This window comes from Neoarius graeffei, chromosome 7 (assembly GCF_027579695.1).
Source record: "Neoarius graeffei isolate fNeoGra1 chromosome 7, fNeoGra1.pri, whole genome shotgun sequence".
NCBI classification, from domain to species: domain Eukaryota; kingdom Metazoa; phylum Chordata; class Actinopteri; order Siluriformes; family Ariidae; genus Neoarius; species Neoarius graeffei.
Window position 1 is genome coordinate 31988536 of NC_083575.1, and position 14661 is coordinate 32003196.

Here is a 14661-nt window from a genome sequence, read left to right on the forward strand (position 1 = left end):
TCCAGACCAAGGTCACAACCAGTTCTGATCGAGGGAGTCGAGGTGGAGGCTGTGGATTCCTACAAGTACCTCAGGCTGTGGCTGGACAGCAAGCTGGACTGGACTTGCAACACCAAACACTTATACAGGAAGGGACAGAGCAGGCTATACTTCCTTAGGAGGCTGTGGTCCTTTAACATCTGCAGGAAACTCCTGGAGATGTTCTATCAGTCTGTGGTCACCAGTGTCCTGTTTTACACCATGGTGTGCTGGGGGGGCAGCACATCAAAGAAGGACACATTCAGGCTGGACACACTGATCAGGCGGGCCGGCTCTGTGGTCGGCATGAAGCTGGACTCTCTGGTGACGGTGGCAGAGAAGAGGTCTATGGACAAACTGTTGAACATCATGGACGATGCCAGTCACCCTCTGCACACCATCATCAGCAACCAGAGGAGCCTGTTCAGTGACAGAATGCTCCTTCCCAAGTGCAGGATGAACAGCCTTAAAAACTCCTTTTTCCCTCACGCCATCAGACTGTACAACTCCTCTTTGGGGGGGAGGAGGGGTAACAGGAGGACAGAGGATGGGAAGGAGCAGTAGCCTAGTCTAATAATAAGCAATACCGGACAATGTGCAATATAATGTGCAATATCTGTCCTGCCGCTGCCCCCCCCCCCTTTTCCCCCCTCCTTCCTCTCTTCCCCATATCTTATTCTTTTTATATTTGTATATGTAAATACTTAATTTATTTTAATTTATCTAGAAGTTTTCTCTATTTCTTTTCTGTTTATCTGTAATGATGCTGCTGGAATCTTAATTTCCCTGAGGGAACCCGCCCAAAGGGATCAATAAAGTTTTATCTAATCTAATCTAATCTAATCTAATCTAATCTAATCTAATCTAATCTAATCTAATCTAATCTAATCTAAGTAGAAAACTTTCAATGTGTAAATTGTACATGAATAATTACTCGAACTTCCACTGGAAGAAAAGGAGTTGATTCCCGATTACTTAGTGTATCAGATCACGTGACACCGTTCCACAAGTATTGACACCTTTGTCCAGTTATCGACACTGTTCCACAATTATTGACACCCAGATGATTATTTATAAAAAAAAAAAATCAGTATGTGGTATTAAGTTAACAAAACATAGTTTTTATTTAAAATTTATTTTACATAGACTTATATTTAGTACAAAATATATTTTATATAAATATATTGATGTCGGTGCGTACGTAAATGAGGAAGTAATTCTAACGTTTGTAAACAAATGAAGTGATAATGTTTATCCTGTGTCAGAAAATCTTTTTGTTCCACTTTCTAAGTTTTTTCATAGATCACATTCTGTTAATCATTCGTTGTTGTTTGTATTAATTTCTAGTTTTGTAGTTTACTAATAAATGCCAACAGGCAATTGACATTGTAACCGCATGAAAATCCAGGTCAAAGGTCGCATATTATTCCTTGAACCAAAATATAAAATGTCTACTGATATTGTAATCTGTGGTAGATATTTACAACAAACTGCAAAAAAAAAATTTCTGAATAGAATAGAAAAATCTGAATATTTCAAGCATGTCATTTTTTATATGCTAAGAATTTAATTCTGGTCTAATTAGGATTCCAAATACTCTATAAGCATTCCATTCTGTTATGAATCAGAAAAAAAAATTATCACAGCACTTTCATTTTTTAAAAGTACTTCAACAATATTACATAAAGATCAATACATAATAGTTATAAATGTCACTTAATTCCACAGGGTGTCGATAATGGTGGACACCGGTGAAAGTGATCACTATTATTGACACCTCACGTGACTTCTCAAATTTGTGTTTAGATACAAAATGGTGACTGTCAAATGAAAGAGTAAGAAACAAAGTAGGTTTCGACAAGGATATCATGAAATATTGGTGAATTTGATAAGTAAAAACATGTCCATGATCTTTCCACCATGCTTATCTGCGATGATAACATCCGGGTTTTCCTCAAATTGCTGATTGTGCTGAAAAAAAAAAATCCATCTCAGGTAACGAGCTGTGTCATCAGACAACAAGATCAAAGGGCGAGGGGGGTCTTCCAGTTGATTGAACCAATCATAACTGTTGTAACTGAAACTCACCTTTGTAAAATTGTTTTTTTATTGGTAAATCTGAAAAGGTGTCAATAATTATGGACTGTCGATAATTGTAGCTGCCGCTATTAGTAGTTATTCCCCATGGACCTGATTTCCTCTGAATGGTGCTCTTCACAGCAGCTGTGCTGATCCTAGTGTTTGGTCATACAGCTGCTTGGAATTGGGCAGTCTACCCAAGGACTTGGGGGTCAAACATAACATTAGCCACTACAGTTATGTTTGCACATTGGAGTGTAAACAATAGATTCACAGAGACAGTTTACCTAATAGTAACTGAACGTTTATGTGCAGGGCTATGAGTTTATATCTATCACCAACTTTCTGTTGCCATATTAGCATGCTTTTAAACAATTAAGGAGGTAACCTCATACAGTGGTGCTTGAAAGTTTGTGAGCCCTTTAGAATTTTCTATATTTTTGCATAAATATGACCTAAAACATCATATTTTCACACAAGTCCGAAAAGTAGATAAAGAGAACCCAGTTAAACAATTGAGACAAAAATATTATTCCGGTAACAGGTTCCGGTAACTGTTGATCAGTCCTGCACACCGGCTTGGAGGAATTTTAGCCCATTCCTCCGTACAGAACAGCTTCAACTCTGGGATGTTGGTGGGTTTCCTCACATGAACTGCTCGCTTCAGGTCCTTCCACAACATTTTGATTGGATTAAGGTCAGGACTTTGACTTGGCCATTCCAAAACATTAACTTTATTCTTCTTTAACCATTCTTTGGTAGAACGACTTGTGTGCTTAGGGTCATTGTCTTGCTGCATGACCCACCTTCTCTTGAGATTCAGTTCATGGACAGATGTCCTGACATTTTCCTTTAGAATTCACTGGTATAATTCAGAATTCATTGTTCCATCAGTGATGGCAAGCCGTCCTGGCCCAGATGCAGCAAAACAGGCCCAAACCATGATACTACCACCACCATGTTTCACAGATGGGATAAGGTTCTTATGCTGGAATGCAGTGTTTTCCTTTCTCCAAACATAACGCTTCTCATTTAAACCAAAAAGTTCTATTTTGGTCTCATCCATCCACAAAACATTTTTCCAATAGCCTTCTGGCTTGTCCACGTGATCTTTAACAAACTGCAGACAAGCAGCAATGTTCTTTTTGGAGAGCAGTGGCTTTTTCCTTGTAACCCTGCCACGCACACCATTGTTGTTTAGTGTTCTCCTGATGGTGGACTCATGAACAGTAACATTAGTCAATGTGAGAGAGGCCTTCAGTTGCTTAGAAGTTGCCCTGGGGTCCTTTGTGACCTCGCCGACTATTACACACCTTGCTCTTGGAGTGATCTTTGTTGGTCAACCACACAAGGGAGGGTAACAGTGATCTTGAATTTCCTCCATTTGTACACAATCTGTCTGACTGTGGATTGGTAACGTTTTCCATCCTGATGAGCATCAGCAATGCTTTTTCTGAGGTCCTCAGAAATCTCCTTTGTTCATGCCATGATACACTTTCACAAACGTGTTGTGAAGATCAGACTTTGATAGATCCCTGTTCTTGAAATAAAACAGGGTGCCCACTCACACCTGATTGTCATCCCATTGATTGTAAACACCTGACTCTAATTTCACCTTCAAATTAACTGCTAATCCTAGAGGTTCACATACTTTTTCCACTCACAGATATGTAATATTGGATAATTTTCATATAATCAAAATAAATGACCAAGTATAATATTTTTGTCTCATTTGTTTAACTGGGTTCTCCTTATCTACTTTTAGGACTTGTGTGAAAATCTGATGTTGTTTTAGGTCATAATTATGCAGAAATATAGAAAATTCTAAAGGGTTCACAAACTTTCAAGCACCACTGTAAACTGCTTTCAGTCTATTATGTTTAAAAAACAAACAAACAAACAAACAAACAAACAAACATTCTTAGCAGAAGGCTCTGGCAAGGAGCACCAATTGCGAGGCTCCATACAATCAAAACTCTCAGGTGAGTTGGGGAGGGGGCTCCCTGCCAAGGCTGTGTGCAGTGTGTTAGCATGAGCATGTAGCCTATTCTTTGTGTGTAATCACATGACAGAAACAGCGTGATGTATGCACCCGCTGCCATGTTGAATGACATACAAATCCAGAATGCAAGGAAATGTACATAAGTAGTATATTTTATTAACACATTTTGAAATTCTAATTATTTTTGTTTTTATATTATTAACTCAACAAACCTTTACATTTCAAACAATAGATATTTGACAAAATAGAGTACAAACAGTCTAAAAGCATGCAATAAAAACATCACTAAGCAAGTTGTACTATTTTATGCTAATTCTATTTTCTTTTCATAGACAAAGTAAAATCACTAATCAAAAGGAACAATCAATGGAGCTAAAGTATACAAGGCACAGCATACTTTGGCAATCAAGTTAAATCAGCTTCCAATATTTTTTTCTTAAGTTTCACCAATTCACAAGTCATATCTCTGTTGCACTGCTCCATTTGAGATATTTGTAACCCAGTGAGTTGTCTGGCAATGACTTTCAGTGCGCGTCTCTGCTGGGAGGGTTTCAGGTTTCGAATTTTATTTGACTCTGGTATGTCTGTAAAACAAAAGTGCATAAGTAAAATGAAGTTACTGGGTTACTGGAACGGCATTGCTAATATCTCACCTGGCAACTTTGACCTTTGTTCTCCTTGTGTATCCAAACTCGCTAAGGTTTGTGCTGCTTCTAATCTAGCTTTCTTGGCAGATATTTCATTTATCCTGTTGCTTCTTGATACTGTGAGATGAGTTTTCATCTTGGTCTTATCGTGTCCTAATTTGAGTGTTGATGTTCAATCTGGATTTGTTTTATTACGTAGGTTTGCCAGTGCACTTGCAAGGTGAGAAACAGTGTTCGTGCTAAAGCTCAAAAATTAAATTTAATCAGCAGAAAACATTGCTTTAATTAGCAAGGAACTCTTACCAGGTATAAAGTGGTCACCACACATGCGGGTGTAATGAGCTTTTTCCTCAGCTATGTCCTTGCAATTTGTTTGTGAACCACAGTGCATGGCGTTTTCTGAACAGTTCATCTGTTTTGTTGCTGTTTTTAATTATTTTGGGAATTCTGAAGAACCATTTCCCTTTGTCACATTGAGCATTATTACCGCAATTATATCCTGCACACAAAGGAGGCATTGTCTTTCTTCAAAGGCAATGAAATCAAAAGAAAAATCACGAAGCGTTGCAGCAGCTCACACGTGAAGCGCCAGTTCCTGGTTGTTGTTATCATCCAACATGGCGGACTTCTGGGTTGGAACATCAAGTGGGACATCACTTGCGCACGAAATGATAGTGTCTTGGATTAGTGCAGTGTGTTAGGGCGAGTATGTAGCCTATGGCAGTAGTTTTCAAAGTGGGGGCCGTGGCCCCTTGGGGGGCCGCCAGGAGGCGCTAGGGGGGCCTCAGAAAGTTGGAGGGACGATAACAAAAAAAATTGCGAAAAAAAATACTTTTTAAAAATAATTATTATTAAATATATTGTAATTAGTTTTTTAATCATTATTATAAAATATAATTATTAATAATAATACATCATATCGAAACGTTGTTTGCCATGCTCATCTCTCCGATTGCCTGTGACGTTGTGGTTTGTGCCATTTATCAAGCTGCTTTGCTCCTCAAGCTAGCGTATTGCTAGCGCAAAATGGACAGGTTTTTGAAGAAGAGACCGAAGGAACAAACCAACAGCCCTGCTGTGGAGGACACTGCTGTGAAAAAAACTAAGAAGTCCTGGCCAACTAAAATCCTAAAATATGAGGCAGCATACATTAAGTATGGCTTTACAGCCATACAGAAAAATGGCCATGATTGCCCGAAATGCGTCCTCTGTCTGGAGACCCTGTCAAACGAGTGCTTAAAACCTTCGAAACTTCAGCGTCACTTGGTACAAAAACATCCGACAGATGCCGAAAAAACAGTAGATTTCTTCAGACGCAAAGAGCATTTGGTCAGGCAATCTGCTGCATTCACCCACCAAGCTACTGTCCCCAAGTGGGCCCTGAAGGCATAATTTTTAGCCTCGTACCACATTGCTCGTGCTAAAAAACCTCACTCAATTGGAGAAGATTTGATTTTACCAGCCACCAAAGACATTGTCCGAGAATTGCTTGGTGAGGATACTGCCAAAAATAATCAATGCTGTCCCACTCTCTGATAACACCGTGAGCCGACGGATTGGTGACATGGCTCAAGACGTATCTGCTCAGCTGTTGGAGCAGGTGAGAGCCAGCAAATACTTCGCACTTCAGCTGGATGAGAGCACAGATTTATCCAATGATTTATCCAATGATTTATTCAATTTATACACTGCTTGTGTAAATCAGATTTATTTCACAGGAAAGATTTGTGGAGGAAATACTATTTTGTAAAGCACTTGAAAGAAGAAATACTGGGAAAGACATTTTTCAAGTTTTGGATGATTACATCGAGTCTAACGGATTGGACTGGACCCGTTGTGTGGGGGTGTGTTCGGACGGAGCCACGGCAATGACCGGGAAGATCAGTGGAGTGACCGCTCTCATTAAGCAGAAGGCCCCGCATGTAGTGGCCACACACTGCATGCTCCATCGCGAGGCACTGGTCGCAAAAAGGATGGATAACGAGTTGAATAAGGTACTACAGGAGGTTATACAGTTTATTGTTCAGTGTGAAAATATTTGTGTTGAAAACATGTTAGTTAATAATATTCTTATGCTAAACAAATGTAACAATTATTGAATATTGAATAAAACTAAGAGAAAACATTCTAAAAGTTGATATTGCTTTATATATTTTGTAGCATTGTCTGTGGGTTTGCAAAGGGGGTCCCCGGCCAGAAGCTAATGCTGTTTGGGGGGCCTTGGCATGGAAAAGTTTGGGAACCCCTGGCCTATGGGAAATGAATAGTGTGTTGGATTGGCACTAATCTCATGTTTTGCAAAATTGAAAATGTTGTCTTGGGCCCCTCTGGGGTGTCACCAATTCATGTGCAAAATATGGAGTATGTGTGTCCAGGCATGTCAATTTGCATAGGTGAACAGACAGAGAGATGGACAGCCTTCCTTTAGTAGTACAGATGTACTGTCTTGCGATATTTGCACACATCAACTGTAGCCTGAGTTCAGGCAGGCCATGGTAGTCTGCCCTCTTAACCTTGCTCCATTCAAATCTAATGAAGCAATTTGAAATTCACTCATAAATAAAAAGTAAAGGGCACCCCAGCAGGTAGTATCGGAGGGCGAGGACTGCCCACTTGATGGCAAGACACACTCTCTCAATTGTGCTGTACTTGCTTTCATGCATTGAGAGTTTCCGGCTGATGTACAGCACGGGGTGCTCCTCGCCCTCCACCTCCTGGGACAAAACGGCCCCCAGCCCTCTGTCCGATGCATCAGTCTGCAAAATAAAGGGGAGAGAAAAGTCAGGGGAGTGTAAAAGTAGCCCCCCACACAGTGCAGCTTTTACCTCAGAGAAGGCCTGTTGGCACTGCTCCGTCCACTGGACCGGATCTGGAGCCCATTTTTTAGTGAGATTGGTTAGCGGGCTGGTGACATCCAAATAATTAGGTATAAACCTATGATAATAGCCAGCCAGCCCCAGTAACCGTCTCACCTCCTTTTTGGTCTTGGGCCTTGGGCAGGCCGCAATCACTGCAGTCTTGTTAATTTGGGGATGCACCTGCCCATGACCCAAGTGGAACCCCAGATACCATACTTCCACCTGCCCAATTGCACAATTTTCGGGTTAGCTGTGAGGTCCGCTCGCCTCAGCGACTTTAGAACGGCCCTCAGGTGTTCCAAGTGCCGTGGCCAATCATGGCTGTAGATTATTATATCGTCCAGATAGGCAGCCGCGTAGGCAGCGTGAGGGCGGAGGACCCTGTCCATAAGCCACTGGAACTTAGCGGGCACCCCAAATAACCCAAAAGGGAGCGTGACAAATTGGTGTAATCCAAACGGTGTGGAAAAGGCCATTTTCTCTCGGGATAGAGGAGTCAAGGGGATCTGCCAATATCCCTTTGTTAGATCCAGTGTTGAATAAAAGTGAGCAGTGCCTAACCAATCAAGCAACTCATCAATGAGAGGCATTGGGTATGTGTCAAATTTAGACACCGTGTTGACCATTCTATAGTACACACAGAACCGGACCGACCCATCGGTCTTGGGAACCAGGACCACTGGGCTGCTCCAGTCACTGTGGGACTCCTCGATTATGCCCATTTTGACCATGGCCTTGAGTTCATTCCGAACCACCTTTTTCTTGTGTTCAGGCGAGCAGTCAGGACGGCTACGCACTACCACCCCCGGGGGCGTTTCGATGTGGTGCTCTATGAGGTGGGTACGACCAGCAAGGGGCAAGAACACGTTGGAAAATTCCTTTTTGCAACTTGGCCACCTCCGTGAGTTGGGCTGGTGAGAGGTGGTCTCCACAAGGGACCGGAGTGGTCCGAGATATTATCTCTTTCACCTCTGGCCCCAACTCCACCTTCTCCGGGACTACCGATGCCAACGCCACGGGGACCCCCTCATTCCAGTGTTTTAAAAGGTTGAGTTGGTAGATTTGCAATGCCCTGCCCCTATCCGTTCGCCTCACCTCATAGTCGACGTCCCCGACTCGCTGTGTGACCTTGAAGGGCCCTTGCCACTTGGCGACTAATTTGGAGCTTGATGTGGGCAATAATACAAGTGCTTTGTCTCCCGGCATGAACTCTCTAAGGTACGTGCCCTTGTCATACAGCCGGATTTGACATTCTTGTGCCTGCCGCAAATTCTCCTGGGTTAGGTGCGTAAGTGTGTGGAGTTTTGCGCGCAGGTCAAGAACGTACTGGATTTCGTTTTTGCTAGGTGAAGGTCCCTCCTCCCAATTTTCTTGTAGCACGTCCAGAATGCCATGCGGCTTACGCCCATATAATACTTCAAATGGAGAAAACCCCGTGGAGGCTTGCGGGGCCTCTCATACTGCGAATAACGGGCTCGAGCCACTTATCCCAATTACGTGCATCTTCACTTACGAATTTCCAGATTATGTTCTTGAGTGTTTGTTTAAATCGCTCTACTAAGCCATCCATTTGTGGGTGATAGACACTGGTGTGGATAGACTGAATCCTCAATAACCCATACAGCTCGCACAATGTGCGTGACATAAATGAAGTGCCTTGGTCTGTCAGGATTTCTTTCGGAATCCTGACCCGGGAGATAAAGCGGAAGAACACTTCCGCAATACTGTGTGCTGAGATATTGCGGAGAGGCACTGCTTTCGGATATCACGTTGCATAGTCCACCAGAACTAAATTAAAGCGATACCTTTGTGCCGACCGATCTAACCGCCCAACGAGATCCATCCCAATTCACTCAAATGGGGTCTCGATTAGAGGAAGAGGGCGCAACGGTGCTTTCGGAGTAGCCACAGAATTTATTAATTGGCATTCACTGCATGCCGCACACCACCGACGGACATCCCCGCGAATCCCTGGCCAATAGAACCGGGCCATTATTCAGGCTAGTGTTTTATCTTGCCCTAAGTGTCCAGCCATGGGATTAAAGTAAGCTGCATGGAATACGAGTTCCCTACGGCTCTTTGGGATTAACAATTGGGTTATTCATTCATTAGTTTGAGTGTCCTGCTTCACTCGGTACAATCTATCTTTAGTAATAGCAAAATAAAGGAAGGTCGGTGACAGCAGGTGGAATGACTTAGCCACTTACCTTCCCCGACCCCACCCTCCATTCACAGACTGCTACTTGGCCACGCCCCCACTGCCACATGCAAGTTATACTACAATCAGATGCTTCACTCTCGCTTTCCACATCAGTGGAATTAAAATCAATTACAGTGTCCTGCCTTTTAGCCTGGACATGGAGCTTGGATCATCTACTCCTCTTTTGAGGCATTTTAAACATATTTTCCTCAGTTTCCATGAGATGACTCCCATCCCCAGTCAACTCAGTGCAGACTTCGACATTATCCACTGACACATTACTGTTTTATGAGTTATCAGTGCTCATTCCTGGCTCATGGGGCAGATAAAGGGAGCACGGAGGTGAAAACACCACCGATCACCACCCATGCTCAACCATTTCATTTGCCAAATCCACAGTCTCAAGGAATAAAACAACTGATTGATTCATATGGGCCGCAGAGAGAATTTTGTCATGCCCGACAATCTCACCTATGGCCAAACTACACTCTTCAATGCTGGCAGTACATGTTACTTTAATAGCGTGCCGCCGCGTAAGAGAATCAAACTTCTCCATACCTGAAGCAGCCATACTCCCAGCTCAGGAGCAGATGCTCAGGTGAGAGAACACACAACACACTCTACTAAATAAAAAATAAGACCTTTCTAAACTCAAAGCATACAAAGGAAAAACATGTACAGTGGTGCTTGAAAGTTTGTGAACCCTTCAGAATTTTCTATATTTCTACAGCAATATGACCTAAAACATCATCAGATTTTCATACAAGTCCTAAAAGTCGATAAATAGAAACCAGTTAAACAAATGAGACAAAAATATTATACTTGGCCATTTATTTATTGAGGAAAATGATCCAATATTACATATCTGTGAGTGGCAAAAGTATGTGAACCTTTGCTTTCAGTATCTGGTGTGACCCCCTTGTGCAGCAATAACTGCAACTAAACATTTCTGGTAATTGTTGATCAGTCCTGCACACCGGCTTGGAGGAATTTTAGCCCATTCCTCCGTACAGAACAGCTTCAAGTCTGGGACGTTGGTGGGTTTCCTCACATGAACTGCTCGCTTCAGGTCCTTCCACAACATTTCGATTGGATTAAGGTCAGGACTTTGACTTGGCCATTCCAAAACGTTAACTTTATTTTTCTTTAACCATTCTTTGGTAGAATGACTTGTGTGCTTAGGGTCGTTGTCTTGCTGCATGACCCACCTTCTCTTGAGATTCAGTTCATGGACAAATGTCCTGATATTTTCCTTTAGAATTCGCTGGTATAATTCAGAATTCATTGTTCCATCAATGATGGCAAGCTGTCCTGGCCCAGATGCAGCAAAACAAGTTCAAACCATGATACTACCACCACCATGTTTCACAGATGGGATAAGGTTCTTATGCTGGAATGCAGTGTTTTCCTTTCTCCAAACATAACGCCTCTCATTTAAACCAAAAAGTTTTATTTTGGTCTCATCTTTCCACAAAACATTTTTCCAATAGCCTTCTGGCTTGTCCACGTGATCTTTAGCAAACGGCAGATGAGCAGCAATGTTCTTTTTGGAGAGCAGTGGCTTTCTCCTTGCAACCCTGCCATGCACACCATTGTTGTTCAGTGTTCTCCTGATGGTGGACTCATGAACATTAACATTAACCAATGTGAGAGAGGCCTTCAGTTATTTAGAAGTTACCCTGGGGTCCTTTGTGACCTCGCCGACTATTACACACCTTGCTCTTGGAGTGATTTTTATTGGTCGACCACTCCTGGAGAGGGTAACAGTGGTCTTGAATTTCTTCCATTTGTACACAATCTGTCTGACTGTGGATTGGTGGAGTCCAAACTCTTTAGAGATGGTTTTGTAACCTTTTCCAGCCTGATGAGCATCAACAACGCTTTTTCTGAGGTCCTCAGAAATCTCCTTTGTTTGTGCCATGATGCACTTCCACAAACATGTGTTGTAAAGATCAGACTTTGATAGATCCCTGTTCTTTAACTAAAACAGGGTGCCCACTCACACCTGATTGTCATCCCATTGATTGAAAATACCTGACTCTAATTTCACCTTCAAATTAACTGCTAATCCCAGAGGTTCACATACTTTTGCCACTCACAGATATATAATATTGGATCATTTTCCTGAATAAATAAATGACCAAGAATAATATTTTTGTCTCATTTCTTTAACTGGGTTCTCTTTATCTACTTTTCAGACTTGTATGAAGATCTGATGATGTTTTAGGTCATATTTATGCAGAAATATAGAAAATTCTAAAGGGTTCTCAAACTTTCAAGCACCACTGTATATAGAAAAGATAGTAAGTAGAAAGAAAGATAGAAGAAGAAAAGCAAATTTGACACAGTGGCTGCACTCAAACTACGCTCACTCATGCAGTCTGCGCGCGCGCACACAGAAGTGGCTACTGTTAGTTTCCCCCCACAGTCCAAAGACATGCAGGTTAGGTTAACTGGTGACTCTAAATTGACCGTAGGTGTGAATGTGAGTGTGAATGGTTGTCTGTGTCTATGTGTCAGCCCTGTGATGACCTGGCGACTTGTCCAGGGTGTACCCCGCCTCTCGCCCATAGTCAGCTGGGATAGGCTCCAGCTCGCCTGCGACCCTGTAGAACAGGATAAAGCGGCTAGAGATGATGAGATGAGAATTAGAAGGCTTTATTTGATAGCTCTGTATTATGAAGGTAAATGGCGTACTAATGTGCTGGTTACATCACAGGCGTATATCCGGTTTCAGTGCAAAAGTTTGTGTTCAGAACAGCTTTTTTTTTTTAATTTAGCAATATCATAATTTAAAATTGATAAATTGTCATTATAAAGCTTTATTTTTTTTATTTAAATGTGTGGAGGGCACATCAGAGAACTTGCCATGATCTGCAAACAGCATTTATTTTTGGGTTTTGTTTGACTTTGGGTTTGGACCATTACAAGAGCTTCGCTGTAGAGTTATTATGGACCATACCTTCAAAATTTGATTGACACATAATTTGAAAAAGATAGATAAAATTATTTGTACAACTTTGTCAGCATGATCAGTAGAAAATCTTTAACAAATTTAATGAGAATCAAGGAAGAGTTCATTTTATTTTCACTTTCAATTTTTTGAAAATGGCATGAAAATTTGCATGACGGAAATTGGCAGCAATGGCTGTGTTATGTCTGGGAGCTTTGAAGGAATCAGAGGGGAAATTTTTTTTGATCTCACCCACATGGTTGCCAGTTACCAAGATATAAGTAAAAATAAATACACTTATTATAGCACCCCCTAGAGTCATGTGGAAATAATTAAAATTTTGTGAGGTCTCTCCTGGTTCAGGAACCCATATACCAAGTTTGGTGCCTGAACAACTTAGTTTTTACTTTTACAAGAGAAAAATTAAAGCATGAATAATAAAAATCTTTACAAAAGCAATAGAAAAAAAATTACTCATTGACTGTAAATGTAAATAATGTGCTTCTGTGTATATGGCTGGGCAGCGTAGGTTGTAGTGTCATTGCCTCTGAGCTTGAAGGTCCCTGGATCAGTCTTCAGCTCAGGTGAGTGTGTGCCAAGTTTATTTTTATTCCAGGACTCTTTCAAATAAACACAACTTTGTTTATTCATATACAACCACTGTACAACCCCGATTCCAAAAAAGTTGGGACAAAGTACAAATTGTAAATAAAAACGGAATGCAATGATGTGGAAGCTTCAAAATTCCATATTTTATTCAGAATAGAACATAGATGACATATCAAATGTTTAAACTGAGAAAATGTATCATATAAAGAGAAAAATTAGGTGATTTTAAATTTCATGACAACAACACATCTCAAAAAAGTTGAGACAAGGCCATGTTTACCACTGTGAGACATCCCCTTTTCTCTTTACAACAGTCTGTAAACGTCTGGGGACTGAGGAGACAAGTTGCTCAAGTTTAGGGATAGGAATGTTAACCCATTCTTGTCTAATGTAGGATTCTAGTTGCTCAACTGTCTTAGGTCTTTTTTTGTCGTATCTTCCATTTTATGATGCGCCAAATGTTTTCTATGGGCGAAAGATCTGGACTGCAGGCTGGCCAGTTCAGTACCCGGACCCTTCTTCTACACAGCCATGATGCTGTAATTGATGCAGTATGTGGTTTGGCATTGTCATGTTGGAAAATGCAAGGTCTTCCCTGAAAGAGAGGTCGTCTGGATGGGAGCATATGTTGTTCTAGAACCTGGATATACCTTTCAGCATTGATGGTGTCTTTCCAGATGTGTAAGCTGCCCATGCCACACACACTAATGCAACCCCATACCATCAGAGATGCAGGCTTCTGAACTGAGCACTGATAACAACTCGGGTCGTCCTTCTGCTCTTTAGTCCGAATGACACGGCGTCCCTGATTTCCATAAAGAACGTCAAATTTTGATTCGTCTGACCACAGAACAGTTTTCCACTTTGCCACAGTCCATTTTAAACGAGCCTTGGCCCAGAGAAGACGTCTGCGCTTCTGGATCACGTTTAGATATGGCTTCTTCTTTGAACTATAGAGTTTTAGCTGGCAACGGCGGATGGCACGGTGAATTGTGTTCACAGATAACGTTCTCTGGAAATATTCCTGAGCCCATTTTGTGATTTCCAATACAGAAGCATGCCTGTATGTGATGCAGTGCCGTCTAAGGGCCCGAAGATCACGGGCACCCAGTATGGTTTTCCGGCCTCGACGCTTACGCACAGAGATTCTTCCAGATTCTCTGAATCTTTTGATGATATTATGCACTGTAGATGATAATATGTTCAAACTCTTTGCAATTTTACACTGTCGAACTCCTTTCTGATATTGCTCCACTATTTGTCGGTGCAGAATTAGGGGGATTGGTGATCCTCTT